We start from the raw sequence: 20,086 nt of genomic DNA, 5'->3' as shown, positions 1-20,086 counted from the left end.
AGGAGTCAATGAACACAAGCTTCTGAATCAGGGAGGGCCCACACATTACCATGAAAATCATCCAAGCTCTTCTTCATAATTCAACCAAGCAAAGTCAAATGGAAGTTAGTAATCACTACTGTTTTAAAATGAAAGGAACACCCAGCCCTGTTTCAGAATACGCCAGCTGTGTTGTATGCCACCTTAATTCCCTTGGAATCCAGCAGGGTATAAATAAATAACAATAAATACAAGCCCTTCCTAAAGCCGCTCATCAACCACTAAAACACAACTGTCTGATCACACAGGGACTGGGGCCTCCCTCTCAGGAGCTGTCCTGAGCTGTAAGTGCTGGATGTGGAGTCTCTGAACTCTGCAAGCCTATGGGAAGCTGTGCCCCAGTGGGGGTCAGCTACACTCCCGCCACACAAGTCTGGCCACTTCTCAAGCCTCTGAAATCCAGTCTCTGCCCCAACTGATATCCAAGGAACACAAATGGCCACCCTGCAAGGGTCAGCCCTGGAACCAGGTGACCTGGCCTTGGTCCTGGGGATTGCTCATGAAGATCCCCACTCCCTGCACCATTAATACAGCCATTCTCCCTCTGACTCCCCGTGAACAGCAGAGCAATCCCCCAGAGCAGTGGGCTGACCCCACCAAAGCTGGGTTCGGCCTCTCCCACGTCGTCTCCGGGGTACCCCTCCTGCTTGCCACCAGCCCCCAGTTTCCGGCATGCAGCTGTTCCTGAGATACATGAGCAAAGCCTTCAGCAATCCCGGGCGCGTGGCAGGCAGGCAGCCAACAGCTCATGGGGTGGGGCCTGGGCAGAGGTTCTGCTCTGGGCTGAAGACAAGGCTAGAAGATGTCAGTCTGTGCCCAGACCAGCCCTGCTACCCCTCCAACAGCCATGCCCGCCACCCCTCTGGGCAAGTACAACCTCACCCTCTCGGGACAAGTTGCCTGCAGCCCTGAACTGGCCCCCGGCCTACTCTAAACCAGATTGACAGGGTTTTGAAAGCCAAAAAGAGTGGGAATTATTCTGCCCCAAAGCAATCCTGAGGACTCAGAACAGTGCTGGTGACCTGTGAGAGCTCACCTGGCTCCCACCTGAGCAAACACTTCCAAGTCTATCCACCCAGCCACACATCCAGAAAAACACTTCACAGAAAGAGGGGCTAAAGAGCCAGGCAAACCAACCCCTCCCTGCAAAAAAGGAGGGCAAGAAATCCCCAAGGTCATAGCCTGCATTTGACATTAGACCCCATGCCCTCTCCTAAGAAAGGCCAAAGTGAAGGACTGGCCCTCAACCAGGCCTCAACTCCAGGTCCTTTTGCTTTCCTGGTCAGAGCCAAGTCAAGAAAGCCTCCAGTTTGTCAACTCCCCATTTGGGGTCCCTAAACATCTCTGCATTACTGCTAGTCCCCATGAATAATATATAGTACTATAAATGTTTATTTGTACACAGTACACTCATATATAATAATACATTACGAGCTCAATCCACATGCATATAAGCAGGTATTGTTTATTCATTAATCAACTATCATACATTCACTATTATTAATCATACAATAAAATTCATTTCCACATGGATATTGATCAGTACTATAAATCCTTAATACTGCATAGTACATACATTCATTTATCGGATATAGTGCATTTTCATCAAGATATTTCTCACTGGGCCAGGCACAGTGGCTCATGCCTGTAATCCCAACATTTTGGGAGGCCAAGGCGGGTGGATCACCTGAGGTCGGGAGCTCGAGACCAGCCTTACCAACATGGAGAACCTCGTCTCTACTAAAAATACAAAATGAGCTGGTCATGGTGGTGCATTTCTATCATCCCAGCTACTCGGGAGGCTGAGGTAGCAGAATCGCTTGAACCCAGGAGGCGGAGGTTGCAGTGAGCTGAGATCGCGCCACTGCACTCCAGCCTGGGCAACAAGAGCAGAACTCAGTCTCAAAAAAAAAAAAAAAGGATATTTCTCATCAACATGGATATCCCCTACCAACTTTGGTCTCTTAATGTATCAACCTCTGAGAAATCATCATCCTGCTCGGGAGTGCTACCCTCCTCACTCCGGGCCCATAATACACCCTCTCCCATTTACAAGCTCCCACCCAATGCTGGTAGGCTCCTGTCTTCTCTCGCCCAGCCCAAGGGGAACAGAATCCACTTAGGCAGCCTTCAGGTCCCAAGCTCCCCAGTCCAGCCTCCCCAGCACCGCACCACCTCCAGAAGCCAGAGCCACAGTCTATCTAGAGTGACCTGTGTGGAACACCAGGAAACAACAGGCAATCAACTTTCTCATGATCTCCAGACCCGCCTCTCCTTCCCAAGCCTGGAGGGAGAAGGGATTGCGTGGGAGCTTCTCCACACCAGGCTGCACTCACCCATCTCCCAGTCTGAGGCCAGGACCTTTTCTGAGCCCAGTGTGGAGTCCGAAGCCAGGTCCTGCCCCCACTCTACTGAGGCACCCTTCCCAGCTTTTCATGGCTAAAGTCCACCTGAAGCTCCAGACGTGAAAAGAGGTGGGAGAACCAAACTCCACCTCCCAGAGCAACGGTCACCAATGGGAGTGATGTCTCACATGGGTCCCCGGTTCGGGGCCCCAGCATTCAGTTTAAGTAGTTTCACTCTTCTGCCCAGGGAACTCCCCAGAAGCAGGCCAAGGTTTTCCTCTACCTCCCCAATCCTAAAGAGAACCTTGCAGCTGATGCTAACTTCTTATCCTAGGGTGAGAGTAACAGGGACACTATCCAACCTTCCCTTCTTGATAAAGGGAGGAAATGATCTGGTCTAGAAGAAAAATCCCTTCTCACTCTAGTTCATCTGTCTCTGAGGCGTGAGAAGCAGCAGCAGCATGGTAACAGGGATCTTCTCAAACTCTGTGGTGCTAAAAGCACAGATTCAACAGAAACTCCAACCGATTCTGTTTAAATGGAGAAGTGAAGAGCATGCTGCCGACTTGGGTGAGGGTGATGGTGTTGGGGGGTCAGTGGAGCCCAGCAGCAGGCTGGTGATGGGCAGATGGCCGTGAAGGGGGCACAGCCCCACCCACAGCAGAGGAAGACTGGGAAAATAGAGGGACCCGGTAGTAAGAACAAGAGAGCAGAGGAGATGGTGCGATATAAGCTAAGGACGGAAGCAGCCAGGCTGCGGGGAGGGATGGAGGACAGAGGCCCTGCTGGTGGCACCCCAGGGCAGGTTAGCTGGCCGAGGTCAGACTCACAGGGTTAGTGTCTTCTCCCCAACCAGCCAGCTCTCCTGGTTAGTGCAGTTAGCGACAGACTCATGGCAGACGCCCTCCAGGCACTCCATATAAACAGACAGCTTGGTTTGTGAGCAGCCCAACTCCGGAGCTGCAGAGAGAAAGCAGAGGAATGGCAAGCTGCAGGATGCCCAAGGGGACACACCGCACACTGCACTCTCCTGACGGGAAGCACCGCAGACTTACCACCAGACCCTCAGGGGCTTTCTCCCATCCGGAAACCATGCCAGGTGGAAGCCAAGCCCTCCCCCTGCCAACCAGGGAGGCCAGCTAGCTGACCTCAGGCAACAAGCCTCTCTGGTTGGTCAACAGAAAGAGAGGACGGCTGTTGGAGAAGGGGCTCAGCTCCTCTATCTCGCCTGTTCCCCAAACACTGCTGCCAGGCTGCACCAGGACTCTGAAAGCTAGGCTGTAAGAACAAAGCCACCCACAGCTGCAGCTGCCACCCATCCCGCACCAGTGCCAGCAGAGTCCATCCCACCACCTCCCACAGGCTCTGAGGGGCTGGGAGAGAAGCAGCCCAAGGATTAGAGGCTATGACAAGGGCTGCGTCGGAAAGCACAGTACAATGGGGCAGTGTGTGCCTGGCCTACAGCTGGGCCAGTCAACAGCGCGGGCTGCATACTGCCACCTGGCCAGGGGTGGCACTTCCCAGGGAGCCAGCCCCAGAGGAGCAACATGGACTATTCTCTCCTCTCAGAACGAGCAACATGAGCAACATGCAAGAAGCTCTCCCATCAACAGCAGAAACAACTCTTCCATGAAGCCTCCAGACCACCCTGGGGGAAGTGACACCTCCAGCTCACAGACTGCAAGGCAAATGAGGCAAAAGCAGTGAAATTCCAGAGACCCCACAAGATGTGTCCCCTGGGGCAGGAGGACAGGACTACAACACATATATCCACACCCACTGATGCTTAGCAGAGGGCAAGATATTGGCAGGGAAAAGACAGGAGAGGGGTCCTCTCTCCTGTTCTAGGATGCCCTGCAGGCTCTCTGATGACTCGGGGCAAAAAGGGAAGAGTCACCACCCTGGCCACACAGGTGGACCCAGCCTTTTCTCAAGCTTAGGATCAAGATTCATGGAGACAGGAAACATTTCCAATAATTGCCTACACACTGGGCTCCCCATGTTGCTCTGACTACAGCCCAAGAGCTCAAAAAGGCCAAGGCCTGACTATGAAGATGAGACAACTGTCTAGAAAAAAAAGACAACAACTCTTCCAACAGGCCCTGACCCCTGCCCTAGACTGAGCACAGCCACTGACAGGTGACCTTCGGAATCCTCACCCACAGGAAAACAAAAACACCAACTGGGTCTGGTGTGCTTTTAAAAGAGTAGCAAGTGACATGGCTAATTCAAGGTTTCAGAAATCAGGGACTCTCACTACACTAAAATAGGATTTGAGAAATCAGATGATTTTTTTCTTTTCCCAAGCAAAAATGAAATGAGTGAAGGGGAGAGACACAGGTGAGATGGGAGTGCCGATGCCCATATCACTGTTATATCCATCCTGATTCCCACTCAAGGACACTCCTGCCAATTTCATCTCAGAATAAAAAAATGTCCCTCAGAGACAGCCACGGTGCCTGCTGTGGCGAGACCCTCTAGTAAAGCTTCTCCATTCCTCCCAGGGAACCAGCCCCAGAGGAACCCACTCAGCTGCGAAGGAGGCTGTAACCAGGATCCTCAGTGGCTCCAACAGGGACTATTCCACTCCTGGGTCACATGTTAAGTGAACAGAGAAAGTTGAAGAAGAGTATGCATTAGTATTAAGTTTTGGTGAGGAATGTCTAGACGTATAAAACAACTATTAGAGGCCAGGCGCAGTGGCTCATGCCTGCAATCCCAGCACTTTGGGAAGCCAAGGCAGGCAGATCACCTGAGGTCAGGAGTTCAACACCAGCCTGGCCAACATGGTGAAACCCCATCTCTACTAAAAATACAAAAAATTAGCTGGACATGGTGGTGGGCACCTGTAATCCCAGCTACTCGGGAGGCTGAGGCAGGAGAATCGCTTGAACCCGGGAGGTGGAGGTTGCAGTGAGCCGAGATCACACCATTGCACTCCAGCCTGGGTGACAACAGCGAAACTCCGTCTCAAAAAAAAAAAAAAAAAGGCCGGGCGCGGTGGCTCAAGCCTGTAATCCCAGCACTTTGGGAGGCCGAGACGGGCGGATCACAAGGTCAGGAGATTGAGACCATCCTGGCTAACACGGCGAAACCCCGTCTCTACTAAAAACACAAAAAATTAGCCGGGCGAGGTGGCGGCGCCTGTGGTCCCAGCTACTCGGGAGGCTGAGGCAGGAGAATGGTGGGAACCCGGGAGGCGGAGCTTGCAGTGAGCTGAGATCCGGCCACTGCACTCCAGCCTGGGCGACAGAGCGAGACTCCGTCTCAAAAAAAAAAAAAAAAAAAAAAAAAAAGATTAGAAGGGTACAAGATAAATGGCAAACAATGGTTCCCTATCTTTGGGGAAACAAGTTAGGCAGGAACAATGGGAGAAGAAAGGGAGGATTTTCTTTCTTTTTATTTTGTATATTTTTCTGTATGGTTAGTATTTTATACAAGGGATATATGTTTATGGCAAAACCAACAGTTCCTAGGCAAACAGACAAAAACCCTGCATCTACACTGTGCTTTACCATTCCAGAAGCTCTTTCCGTTCCACGATATTTCCTTTGATGCTTATGGTCCGGTGAGGCACAAAGAATAGGGAGCTCTCCCATTGTAAGGGTGAGAAAGGACAAGTGATTTGCCCAAGACCACAAGCAGAAGTGGGACAGAACCCAGTTCCCGTCTCCAATGCCAGCGCAAAGCCTAGAAAGCTCTCTTTTCCAGGCAGCCACAGGAAAACCAGGATAATTCTGCCCTAATATCAAGACCCTCAAAGACTTCTGAGATTCAATTCCCTACTTGGGCTACCTGTGAAGGTATAAAGAGGCCACCCACCGCTTGGTACCCAAAATGATAAGCAGAGTTTTCTCCTATTGGTTAGCTGAGTAGAAGTCCAGGGTTTTGGGGTGTAGGATGGCTTCTCCGTAGGCAGATCCTCCTCTCAAGGGATGGGTGCTGAGTTCCCCACCACAGCACAGAAGCTTCTCACAAAGAGGGGCCATGTCCTTTATAAATTCTAAATGTCACCTAGCACGCAGTTGGCACAAGATAGTAACTAACAAAGAAGAGGTCCCACCCTTCTACTCAAGGCCAGTCAAGGAGACTTAGTCCCCTTCAAGCCTAAGATATCCAACACAATCCAGTCTGCCTGGCTCACTAATTCCCCTCTCTGCTTAACATAAAATGTAGTTTATCACTCCCCACCAAGTTGCCATCTGCAAAGATATGCCACAATACAAGGCACATTCTCACACCCAGGGACAAGGGAGAGAACTCCCTTGTTCTCCCTTCTCTCTACAGGCGTGGTGGCAGGCGCCTATAGTCCCAGCTACTCGGGAGGCTGGGACAGGAGAATTGCTTGAACCCAGGAGGCGGAGGTTGCAGTGAGCCGAGATCACGCCACTGCACTCCCAACTGGGCAACAGAGCAAGACTCCGTCTCAAAAAAAAAAAAAAAAAGCTACTGGAAAGCTACTAGTGTGTACTTCACCTCCTCCTTTAACCCATTCCTGATTGCTTAGGGATGTGTTATTAGAACATATAAACAGGATGGCCGGGCATGGTGGTTCACGCCTGTAATCTTTGTACTTTGGGAGGCCAAGGCAGGCGGATCACCTGAGGTCAGGAGTTCGAGACAAGCCTGACCAAAATGGCGAAACCCTGTCTCTACTAAAAATACAAAAGTTAGCTGGGCGTGGTGGCACACACCTGTAGTCCCAGATACTCGGGAGGCTGAGTGTTGCTTGAACCCAGGAGGCGGAGGTTGCAGCGAGCCAAGACCACACCACTGCACTCCACCCTGGGTGACACAGCGAGACTGTCTCAAAAACAAACAAACAAACAAAAAAACATAAAAGGCAAAACGGGAGACAGCTGAAGCCAAGCACCTGGAAGATGATTTAACCACATGACTGAAATCCTGGAAAATAATTAGTAATGCTATTGCTAACACTATCACCTTTTGTTTATGCAGGACCTTCCTTCCTAAGGGTGCAAAAGGTTTTGCCAGGTAGATTCCATCTTCTTTAATCCCACCGAGGAAGGACTGGGTTGGATCACACAGTAACCAACATTGCTCAGCACTTACTCTATAGTGCCTAAATGCTTGGCCTTCAGTAAAAAAGCTCGCCCCTAAGAAGCTTCAGAGACAGAAGATCTTGCTCCTAGTGGGGGAGAGACAGGTTAACAGTCACTTCCAGTACAGCGTGGTTGAGTGCTTTGAGAGCACAGAAAGGCCCCTAGCTGGGACAAGGGTTGAAGGACCAGACAAGGCTGCCATCCAGAGAACTCAGACGTATCTTCCCTATCTGATTGTAAACTCGCACTGGAGTATCACCTGGCATTATACACTTAAGAGATCGAAACTTCTGGAAAGAAATTAATTTGGTGTTTGGTAGGAATTGGGGCCCTAAGGACTACCCCCATCAACTACACTAGAAACAAAAAAGCAAAGAATGGATCACGATGCAGCTATCAGCCCCATTTGTGGGAAGCATCCAAGTTAAGCCTGTTCTGTGGCACAAGAAGACCATCAAAGCCCTAAGAAAAGTGGGGCCAAGAAGTCTGGCTTCCTCAATGCCTGGATGTGTTCCATCAGTTTCACCCATTTTTCCGTCCATAAAATACTGGGAAACATGGATACTGAAACTCTCCACCCAGTCATCCACTGTGAGCAGCTTTCTGTCTATCCCCAGTCTTAATTACATTATGAATCCACCACCACCAACCTCGCCAGGACTGGAGAAGGCCAGCATATCACGATCATCAAAGGAGTCATCACAAAATAAGAGATGGGGAGGCTGGGCATGGTGGCTCACACCTGTAATCCCAGCACTTTGGGAGGCCCAGGCGTGTGGATCACCTGAGGTCAGAAATTCAAGACCAGCCTGGCCAACAAGGTAAAACCCCATCTTCACTAAAAATACAAAAAAATTAGTCAAGCACAGTGGCAGGCATCTGTAATCCCAGCTACTCAGGAGGCCGAGGCAGAAGAATTGCTTGAGCCCGGGGGGTGGAAGATGCAGTGAGCTGAGATCACGCCACTGCACTCTAGCCTGGATGACAGAGCAAGACTCTGTCTCGGGGAAAAAAAGAAAAAAACAAGAGATGGGGAGAAACACCAACAATCTTTGCACAGACTGCTCATTGATGATGTTCCTAATCTCATCTTTTTTACTGCTTTATCACAAGAAAGGAGACTCAGTTTTACTCCCACCTCAAAATGCTCCTGGCTACCAGGCAGAAATCAAAAGGCTTATTTTAGATTTAATAGAACAAAGCCTTTTCCTATTTGCAGAGCTCCAAAATGGGAAATTTATTCATTCAACAAATATTTACCAAGTGTCCTTTATTTATTTATTTATTTATTTTTTGAGATGAAGTCTTGCTCTTGTGCCCCAGGTTGGAGTGCAATGGCACGATCTCGGCTCACTGCAACCTCCACCTCCTGGGTTCAAGCAATTCTCCTGCCTCAGCCTCCCGAGTAGCTGGGATTACAGGCGCCTACCACCACGCCCGGCTAATTTTTGTATTTTTAGTAGAGATGGGGTTTCACCATGTTGGCCATGCTGGTCTCGAACTCCTGACCTCAGGTGATCCACCTGCCTCGGCCTCCCAAAGTGCTGGGATTGACAGGCGTGAGCCACCGTGCCCAGCCCCAAGTGTCCTTTATATGCCAGGCACCATGATATAAGCTATGAACTCATTACTCCTGCAAAAAAGATATCACCCTTATTTTATTTTATTTTGTTTTGTTTTTAGTTTTTTTAGAGATTAGGTCTGGCTCTGTCACCCATTCCAGAGTGCAGTGGTACAATCATAGCTCACTGCAGCCTCAAACTCCTGGGTTCAAGTGATCCTCGCACCTCAGCCTCCTCCTGAGGGTTAGGACCACAGGCACAAGCCACCATACCCAGCTAAGTTTTGTATGTTTTTTGTAGAGACAGAATCTCATTATGTTGCACAGTCAGTCTGGCTTCAAACTCTTGGCCTCAAGTGATCCTCCTGCCTCAGCCTTCCAAAGTGCTGGGATTTCAGGAGTGAGCTACTACACCCAGCCAACCTCATTTTAGAGACCAAGATGAGACCAAGAATCCTACTGGTTAAGGAACTTGCCTAAAGTTGCAAAGGTGGTGAGTGGCAGAATTAGGATTTAAACCAGGTTGGCCTAGCTCCACAATCAGATTCTTTCACACTATTCATTACCATTCCCACAAACTCCTTTCCACCACATGCTCTCCAAAGTCCCCTGTCTACAGGAGATCAGCCCAGTGAAAGAAACAGACAAGTAAACAGAGACCTCACCAAACAACATGGTAAGTGCCAAAACAGAGGTTCAAAGAAAATGCTGTGGGGGGCCAAGAGGAGGAAAGAAAAGCAGGGGAGGCTTCTCACTGGAGGTGACAAAGGAGCTGGGTCTTAGGGGATGGGCAGTTTTAGAGGCAGAGGTGAACATTACGGACTGAGTGAAGTACACACGCAAAGAAGATGAAGGTAAATGGACGCCCATGACAGGTTCGGGAGCAGTGAGAAATTTGGGAGCAATGAAGCACAGGACAGATGAGGTGGAGTGGCAGCAACTCAGGCTAATGGTCTGGGTCTGGACCCCAGTATAAGGAGCCTTTTGGCATGCCAAGCTAGACAGTGTGGGCTTTAACTTAAGTAAGGAAGAACCCATGGCATTTCTAAGGGAAGACTTTTTTTTTTTTTTGAAATGGAGTCTCGCTCTGTCACCCAGGCTGGAGTACAATTATGAGATCTTGGCTCACTGCAACCTGCACCTCGTGGGTTCAAGCGATTCTCCTGTCTCAGCCTGCTGAGTAGCTGGGATTACAGTCGTGCATCACCACGCCCGGCTAATTTTTGTATTTTTAGTAGAGTCAGGGTTTCACCATGTTCATCAGGCTGGTCTTGAACTCCTGACCTTGTGATCCACCCACCTCAGCCTCCCAAAGTGCTGGGATTACAGGCGTGAGCCACCACACCCAGCCAGGAAGACTACTGTATAGGAAAATAATTTTGACAGCACCATAGAAGATAAGATTGGCATGAGATGAGACTGCTCACCACATTTTATTCATTCTACATGCACCATAACATCATAAAGCATCTATGGCCGGGCGCAGTGGCTCACGCCTGTAATCCCAGCACTTTGGGAGGCCGAGATGGGCAGATCACGAGGTCAGGAGATCAAGACCATCCTGGCTAACACGGTGAAACCCCGTCTCTACTAAAAATACAAAAAAAAAATTAGCCGGGTGTGGTGGGCGCCTGTGGTCCCAGCTACACGGGAGGCTGAAGCAGGAGAATGACGTGAACCCGGGAGGCAGAACTTGCAGTGAGCGGAGATCCGGCCACTGCACTCCAGCCTGGGCAACAGAGCGAGACTCTGTCTCCAAAAAAAAAAAAAAAAGGCACCTATTACGGCCCAGCACTGTCCTAAATGCTACAAACACAGTAGTGAATAAGACATAGTCTCTGTTCTCAGGGCACTTAGTCTTATGAGAATCAGACAAGTAAACAGGCAATTATGACACAGCATAAGTATCAGACAGAAGCACAGAAGAAGGGCACTCAAGGGGGCAGGGGTGAGATCCTAAAGGAAGTGACATTTAAACTGAGATGTGAAGGACAAAAAGGAAGGCAAAGGAGTAGCACCAGTGTATGCAAAGATCTAGACGCTAGAATGAGGTCAGTTCAGAGAGCTATTTAAGAGGCTGAATCCAGGTGAGAAATGAAGTTTCCTTCACCCAGAGGTCGTTGGCATTCAAAATATGGTGGTGAGAAGGAAGTAAAGGGATTGGCTTCATAAATTCCTGAATAAGAGGCACTCTGAGAATCGATTTACACAACAAAGAAAACAGTAAAAGGGAAGAATCAGCTCAAAATACATCATCCTTCACCTTGCAACTCCATAGTTTACTAAAATGTGACCCGCATCCAGAAAATTTGAGGACTTCTACCAAAGTACAAAGGTATCATCTTCAGAGATAACACGTTTCAGCACGCTGACTGCCACGCAATGCAAGATAAAGTACACTATCCTAAGATATACGGCTCCCGAGTTCATGGAGTGGGGAGCAATTCGTCTGACAGATACTGTCTGCTTCTCAAAATCACATGTGCCAAACAAATAGGAAAGGTCATCAGAGGGCCAGCGCAGAGTTCCCAGGGAAAGCCCAAGTCCCGAGCCCCCAATTCCCCTGAAGTCTAATTAGATGACAGACACGCGCCTACTTCAATGGCAGGGTAGAGTCATTTGTTGAAGAAAAAGAAGGGCCCTGAGGGTGTGTTAAATAGACAGGACATGACTCAGAAGGAGGAGGAGAGTGAGTCTTAAATACAGGGCAAAGGAAAGCTAGTCAATCAAAGCTTGGGCACACCTCTGCCTCAAGGCTACACTGGGCCTCCTGCCTGGCTAAAGGGAGAGACTGAGCACCGCTGCCAGGGCCTTCTTCAAACAACACAGGCTTCTTCCGCAGCACATTTGTTTTCCATTTTCCCCTCTAGCTGAGGGGAGGGAGCTATTTAAAATGCCACTTTTTTTTTTTTTTTTCTGTGTAGTTTGCTACTTCCTATTTTTACTATTTATTGTTTTAAATTTTATTAATTTTATTCAGGAAAGACATTAAGTTTTTTTTTTTTTTTTTTGGGGGGGGGTGATGTCTTGCTTTTTTTAAAAAAAATTATATCCAGACTATGAATCTAATATTTACTATGGCTAATCAACTGCTCATGTCAGTAATCAAAGTTAGAAATGAGCCTTATATGTACATCTACATTAATAAACACACACACCCCTTTAAGGTGTGCTCAGTGTAGATTCTAATGTCAGTCTGCCCACTCAACCCAGGCCCAAGGTCGCATCACATCACCAAGTTGAATCATGAAGACAGCCCAGATTTGGCTGACATGGCACAGAAGCTCCCTCCCCACAGCCCATGCACCAGTTACTAGTTCTGAGAGGAAAGAGGGTTGTGATGAAAAACTCAGCCCCTAAACATTTTTTTAAATAATCAAAAAAGTTTCTACTACAATATGGATATACATTTAACCATCTTGACAAACAAACATGAACCAGGATACAGTCAAACAAACAAGAGACACAAATTGCCACTAGGCATATTTAAGTTAACTTGATATCAACCTAAAGAAAAAAAAGCTCAACTGCTGAAGCTAGATTGCCTAGGTTCAAATCCCGGCTCTGTCACTTACTAGCTGGGTGATCTTAAGCAAATTACTTAACCACTCTGCCTCCATTTTCTCATCTGTAAGACAGGGATAATAAGTTATCTACTTCATATGATTATGAACATTAAATTAATTGGCCAGGCACGATGGCTCATGCCTGTAATCCCAGCACTTTGGGAGGCAGAGGTGGGCAGATCACCTGAGGTCAGGAGTTCAACACCAGCATGACCAATGCGGTGAAACCCCCATCTCTACTAAAAATACAAAAATTAGCCAGACATGGTTGTGGGCACCTGTAATCCCAGCTACCTGGGAGGCTGAGGCAGGAGAATCACTTCAATGTGGGAGGCGGCGGTTGCAGTGAGGAGAGCACCATTGCACTCCAACGTGGGCGACAAGAACGAGACTTCATCTCAAAAAAAAAAGTCAAAAATTAAATCAGTTAATACATGAAAAGCCCTTACAACAATCCTAGGCACAGAATGTGCTCAATAAGCACCATTATTGTTATTATTATCATCATTACTCAACTGCAAAGATAATTGTATAGCCTCACAGCTTCAAACAAGAAATCACTGGCATTTTAACATCGCTTTAAATAGCCTAATGAGGATATTCTCACAACAAAAAAATCTGTATTATCCAAAAGCTCTGCTTCATCTCTTTAACATCAGGCTAGCAGCCCAAACCAATGTAGATGCTATACAGACAGCAGGTTCAACCATGAAGCAGAAATTAGTGCTGAGATCTGACTAGTATAACTAAAACATACTGTCAGGCACTGAGTAAGCATATTAATGTATTAACTAATTTACCCTCAAAACAACCCTATGCGATAGATACTCTTACTACCCACATTTGATTGATGAGAAAACTGAGGCATATAAAGCTATGCAATTAATAAAGGTCACAGAGCTACAAATGGCAAAGTCAGTGCCTTTTTTTTTTTTTGGAGTGGAGTCTCTCTGGCTGGAGTGCAGTGGTGCAATCTCAGCTCACTGCAACCTCCACCGCCCGGGTTCAAGCGATTCTTCTGCCTCAGCCTCCTGAGTAGCTGGGACTACAGACGCGCACCACCACACCCAGCTAATTTTTGTATTTTTAGCAGAGATGGGGTTTCACCTTTTTGGCCAGGATGGTCTCGATCTCTTGACCCCGTGATCCGCCTGCCTCAGACTCCCAAAATGCTAGAATTACAGGAGTGAGCCACTGCACCCGGCCAGTGCTTTTTTTTGTTGTTGTTTCTTGGAGACTGCATCTCTTACGTTGCCCAGGCTGGAGTACAATGGGTATTCACAGGTGCCATCATAGTGCACTGCAGTCTCAAACTCCTGGCCTCAAATGCTCCTCCCATCTCAGTCTCCCAAGTAGCTGGGACTACAGGTATGTGCCACCATGCCAGGCTGAGTCAGTGCTATGAACCGTTATGTGTGTTCACCACACTACCCTTGGGTGACTACAATTATAATTTTCAAGGGGGCACAAATTGTCCTCAGGAAAAGGAGGTTCTCAACCGTCAGAAATGGAGTCACAGCTACATATCATCAGTTCTTCAGATACCTAAAGGTACTGAAGCTGACCTAGTAACAGCGACTTGGGGTGTTCTGTCTGGAGTAAGCCTTTGGTTGGGGGTATAAGTAGAGAGCAGATAGCTAATGAAGAGTGCTAGATCAAACCAGACCTCCCAGTCCACCATGAAGCAATGCTGATCCTGAAGCAGGCTTCAGTAAGAAGGCTACTCCCAACTCTGGCTAGGGCATAACACTCACCAAAGGAAGTGAAGGCCACATTCACTGTGTTCTCTGGCTCCAGTCCCCTTCCTTTCTCTCCAACACCAAATCCACTACCTCTCAGGCCATGCTTAGTTTGGCTAGTGAAACTGATTTTTTCAAAAGTGGTCTGATGGGAAGATTACAGAGGAGAGAAAAAAACTACCAGAAAAGAAGAGAGCAAGTTCCATGATCCTTTCTTTCCATCACCACACTTGTCCAACTGTAAAGCAGCTCTCAAATATTAGGGATCTCAAGGATAGGGAGGTGCTAAACATTACCAGAGCTTTACATCAGTCTGCTTGATCTCTTACCAGAAACTGATCTACATTTTTTTCTCCGTAATCCCAACCTGCCTTTCCCTCACCTCTGATACCCCGACCAAAATCCACATCCCCAGAGGAACACTAATGAGCCCTTCTTACCAAAAGAGCAAAAGCAGACACGCAGCGAGAATGAATTCAGGAGTTGGTGACAGCAAGTACCTAAATGGTCAGTGAACGCGATCAGAATTTGTTTTCTCATGACTCCCCACCATCTGTCACCCACAAATCTCCACTTCCAGGCAGGACTCCAAAGTGAAAATGTGATGGGGAAATTGAAGCAGAAACAATGAGCATGTAGGAAACTGCTTGTGACAGGGATGTGTTAAAATCCTTCAGCCTGGTCTCTAGGCCTCTGTCCGGGTTTGCTTGCATAGGTGAAGGCACACAAGGCTTAATTCTACACCAACTCTCAAAAGTCAGCCTGCAATCTACGCCAAACACTAACTTAAGGACCTCAGACAAAGGACAACCTCTATAGAAGAGAGCCCTTCTCAGACCAAATGATTCTTGGCATCACTCTAAGCCCATGCATCCTCCTCCCAGGGAGCATGCCAGCCAGAAACCTGTCACTGGAAGCCACCTTACCCGCTCTGGGGTTGGGCGGGGGCAAGTCGCTATCTCTTCTTCTTTCCAAGTAGGCAATGTAATTTCTTCCAGTCCCTGGGGCACCTGAATCTTCTGCTGAAATTGGGGCAGATGCTGCTACAGGAGCTGTGGAAAGGCTGATCTAAGCCTAGAAGTGTCATTTGACTGGCTTTAGTTCCCTCCTTAGCAGATCTGCCCGGCATCCTCCAGATCTCTCTTCCTCACTATACCACTCTACTAGAAAGATCCCTTTCCCCTCTGGCCGGTCAGATACAGTCGGGCCTCTATCCCACGCTCCAGGCTTCTTTATTCGCGGCTAAAGAAATTCTCCTCCAACTTGTGACTCTGCTTCTCCAGGACCCGCACAACACCTACTTCGGGCTGCCCCACCCCAAATCTCCCTCCCCTAGGGCTGCCACTGAACCCTAGGGCCCCGGTCCACCCCAACTCCTTTTTTCCTCTCCGCCTCGGACCTTACTCCATTCCATCTCCTCTTTTCAACCCTGGAGCCAGTACCCCCTTCGCCCCTACTACAGACTAGGGCCCCCGCAATCCCCCCCAACTCTGGCTTCCCCGCCCGACTACTCCAACCCCACAACAAACTTTCCGCCGCTGCCAGCTGCGTTCAGGTCGCCATCTTGCCGCGGGGCAGGCCGGGTAGTGGCCAGGGCCGCGGGAATCCCCACGCACTTGGCGTCCTGCGTCATCGGAGGCGGGGCCACGGGGGCAGGGCCTGGGGTTGGGGAAGTGGCACACTACGTGATGGCCAAAGATGGGGCTCTCTTGAAAGCAGGGATTGGAGGCTTGGCCGCAGAAGGAAGGACGTATCAGGAGCCGGGCAATAGCAGGAAGCGGGGAAAGACTCTAGTACTGAAAGAAAGAAAGAAAAAAAAAAAAAAGAATAGGGGAACACAGCTCAAAGATACAGTGGGGCCGGGCGCGGTGGCTCAGGCCTGTAATCCCAGCACTTTGGGAGGCCGAGGCGGGCAGATCACGAGGTCAGGAGATTGAGACCATCCTGGCTAACACGGTGAAACCCCGTCTCTACTAAAAAAATACAAAAAATTAGCCGGGCGTGGTGGCGGGCTCCTGTAGTCCCAGCTACTCGGGAGGCTGAGGCGGGCGTGAACCCGGGAGGCGGAGCTTGCAGTGAGCAGAAATGTGCCACAGAGCGAGACTCCGTCTCAAAAAAAAAAAAAAAAAAAAAAAAAAATACAGTGGGAGAGAGAATAGTGCTACTGCTTCCCCGTAATCCAAAGAATAAAACCAGCTTTTCAGTTTGGCATTCAAACATCCGCATGATCCAGCCTCTTCCACCTTCATCAGCCTCATTTTTTGCCTCTCCTAGGGACTTCAGGTTCCCAAATTGTCCTTTGTTTTCAGGACATCGGACCTTAAGATGTCTAATCTCTCTCCTCCTCCCTTGCATCATCAATTCCTCCTACTCCTTCAAATCGTCAGCTCAAATGCCACCTCCTGCAGAAAGCCTTCCCTTTAGTGCTCCTTTTGCTGGGCATCACTAGCAACTTGTACATAGCTTTATTGTAGCTGTCGTGTGCAGTGTAATTATTTATTTACATGTTATATCACTTTCGCCCTGATGCTTCTTCAGGGCAAAACTATGTTTGATTTCATCTTCATACTCCCTAGCAGGTGCTTGGTACACAGTAATTGCCTAATGAATAAATGGCATGTTTTCCTCCAATGCACTGAGCATATTTCTGCCTCAGGGTCTCTTAAGTTTGCTGTTCCCCATACCTGGAATGTTCTTCCTCCAAATATTGACTCTCATTTGTGTCTTTGCTCAAGCGTCATCACTTTAGAGAAGCCTTCCTTGGCCACTCAATCTAAATCAGCATCCCTATTCTCCTTTACCCTGCTTTAATGTTTTCATTCATAGTGCTTATCATTATCTGACATTATATTAAATATTTATTTGTTTATTGACTGTCTCCCCACTACAAAGCAAACTCCAGAGGTCTGGGATGTTTTCTTTTTTTTTTTTTTTTTTTTTTTTTTGAGACGGAGTCTCGCTCTGTCGCCCAGGCTGGAGTGCAGTGCAGTGGCGCGATCTCGGCTCACTGCAAGCTCCGCCTCCCGGGTTCACGCCATTCTCCTGCCTCAGCCTCCCGAGTAGCTGGGACTACAGGCGCCCACAACCGCGCCCGGCTAATTTTTTGTATTTTTAGTAGAGACGGGGTTTCACCGTGGTCTCGATCTCCTGACCTTGTGATCCGCCCGCCTCGGCCTCCCAAAGTGCTGGGATTACAGGCGTGAGCCACCGCGCCCGGCCTGGGATGTTTTCTTGTTCATCACAGCATCCCCAGTGTCTAAAACAATGCCTGGCGTGGTAGGTATTCAATAAATTTTTTTATTCTGTTTGTTTAATTAATTAATTTTTTTTGAGACAGGGTCTCAATCTGTTGCCGATGCTAGAGTGTAGTGGCACAATCTCGGTTCACTGCAACCTCTGCCTCCCGGGTTCAAGTGATTCTCCCACCTCAGTTTCCTGTGTAGCTGGGATTACAGGCGCATGCCACCACACCCAGCTAACTTTTAGAGATGGGGGTTCTACCATGTTGGCCAGGCTGGTCTCGAACTCCTGAGCTCAAGTGATCTGCCTGCCTCGGCCTCCCAAAGTGCTGAGATTACAGGCATGAGCCACTGTGCCCAGCCAATAAATATTTATTGAATGAATAAATGGTATGTAGGTAAGTGATTGACAGATTTTGGAATATACTGGTGGAGAAGAAGGGTTGAAAATACTATAAAATAAGAAAATGCATAGGTGGAAGTTACATGACCTTAACGCCCCACTTAGCCCTATCAGGAATAGTAGCAAAGACAAGCCCCAGACTCAGCAAAGGAGAGAGTGAGATGAGAATCAGGTGGAATTCTGGAGCTGGGTCCTCAGGCAGCACAGCCATCCTAGGAAAGTCCCAGGGCACCAAGCAGGGCACTTAGAGGAAATGAGGCAGGCTGGAGGCCAGGAGTCTCCTCAGACCTAAAGACCTCATCCACCCCGAGCCCAGGCCTCTCTTGGCCAGATGGTTCCGGAGAAGCATCTGTCCCTCCATAAATTATCCAGGGCTCCCTCCAGCCTATCCTCTCTGGTGACAGCCGGAACAATTGTCCAGGAATTCCATCTGCTCCCCTGTCCCTCTCCCCTCCACAGCTCATCAACATTTCAGAGCAGCAAGGTATCCCATTTCCCTGGGCCTAGGGATGGAGCTGGGTCTGCCCCTTGGTGAAGCTGATCTCAAGTACCAACCCCCCATCAACGCACACACACAAAAACCTCAGCAGAGGCTCCCAGATCCCCAGAGGGAGAGGTCAGCCATTTTTATTTCCCATCCCATCTATGCCTTTCTATCCTATACATCTTTTTAAAAATTAATTTAATAAAATTACTCTAAATAAACCAACCTGGCCAACATAGTGAAACCCCTTCTCTACCAAAAACACAAAAATTAGTTGGGCATGGTGGCATGCACCTGTAGTCCCAGCTACTCGGGAGGCTGAGGCAAGAGAATTGCTCGAACCCAGGAGGGGAGGTTGTGGTGAGCCAAGATCGTGCCACTGTGCTCCAGCCTGGGTGACAGAGCAAGACTCCATCTCAAAAACATATATATATGAGACTTCTGCTGTTTACCAAAAGGTATGTGGCTGAAGGAAGAAATGTAGGAAGCTGGTTTGCTTTTCTAAATAGGTATAATTCCTAGATATCGTTTCAGCCTTTCTAGAAATTGTTTTGGGGTTCACAAGGGGAGAAAGGCTGTTGTACTTTCAATTATAGATTTGAAAAGCAATTCAAGTTTATGTTTTGAAACAAAGGAAGTATCAGTTAACATAAACATACCTTTGAAAAGCATGGGAATCACAGTCCTCTAGAGTTTTTAATTATTATTATTATTATTTTTTTAAGATGGAGTTTCACTCTTGTTGCCCAGGCTGGAGTGCAATGGCATGATCTCGACTCATTGCAACCTCCACCTCCTGGGTTCAAGTGATTCTCCTGCCTCAGGCTCCCAAGTAGCTGAGATTACAGGTGCCCACAACCACGCCCAGATAATTTTTGTATTTTAGTAGAGACAGGTTTTCACCATGTTGGTCAGGCTGGTCTGAAACTCCTGACCTCAGGTGATCTACCTGCCTCAGCCTCTCAAAGTGCCGGGATTACAGGCATGAGCCACCACGCCCGGCCTATTATTATTACTATTATTTGAAACAGAATCTCGCTGTCATCCAGGCTGGAGTGCAGTGGCGCGTTCTTGGCTCATTGCAACCTCCACCTCCCAGGTTCAAGCAATTCTCTGCCTCAGCCTCCCGAGTAGCTGGGATTACAGGTGCCCACCACCATGCCCAGCTAATTTTTGTATTTTTAGTAGAGACGGGGTTTCATCATCTTGACCAGGCTGGTCTTGAACTCCTGACCTTGTGATCCACCTGCCTCGGCCTCCCAAAATGCTGGGATTACAGGCGTGAGCCACCATGCCCGGCCTATTATTATTTTTAATATGGAAGGCTTTACAAATTCATGTGTCATCCTTGCAAAGGGGCCATGCTAATCTTCCCTGAATCATTCCAGTTTTAGTATATGTGCTGCCAAAGCAAGCACAAGTTTTTAACTTTTTTTTTTTTTTTTTTGAGACAGAGTCTCACGCTGTTGCCCAGGCTAGAGTGCAGTGGCGCGATCTTGGCTCACTGCAAGCTCCGCCTCCCCGGTTCCCGCCATTCTCCTGCCTCAGCCTCCTGAGTAGCTGGGACTACAGGCGCCCGCCACCGCGCCCGGCTAATTTTTTGTATTTTTAGTAGAGACGGGGTTTCACTGTGGTCTCGATCTCCTG

General features: G+C 48.4%; 1 protein-coding gene and 1 non-coding gene across 11 annotated transcripts in view; both read right to left on the bottom strand.

Moving 5' to 3' along the window:
- Nucleotides 1–15,967, bottom strand: part of TJAP1 (tight junction associated protein 1) — a 29,313-nt gene extending 13,346 nt beyond the window's left edge. For 2 of the 10 annotated variants that reach the window (XM_050786940.1, XM_050786947.1), the window contains exon 1: nucleotides 15,843–15,967. The gene's annotated coding sequence lies outside the window, so the exon portion shown is untranslated. Of the gene's footprint in view, nucleotides 1–3,214; nucleotides 3,345–3,439; nucleotides 5,642–15,239; nucleotides 15,719–15,842 lie in introns of those variants that run through there. The other 8 variants (XM_050786937.1, XM_050786945.1, XM_050786942.1 and 5 more) reach the window with 7 other exon arrangements.
- A 3,783-nt stretch (nucleotides 15,968–19,750) lies between these two features.
- Nucleotides 19,751–19,857, bottom strand: LOC126953981 (U6 spliceosomal RNA). The gene has a single exon (XR_007725451.1). It is a non-coding gene; the product is annotated as a U6 spliceosomal RNA (small nuclear RNA).
- Between the last annotated feature and the right edge of the window lie 229 nt (nucleotides 19,858–20,086).

Source organism: Macaca thibetana, chromosome 4 (genome assembly GCF_024542745.1).
Source record: "Macaca thibetana thibetana isolate TM-01 chromosome 4, ASM2454274v1, whole genome shotgun sequence".
NCBI lineage: Eukaryota > Metazoa > Chordata > Mammalia > Primates > Cercopithecidae > Macaca > Macaca thibetana.
Note: the sequence above shows the minus strand (reverse complement) of the source record. Positions and strands in the feature narration are given on the sequence as shown.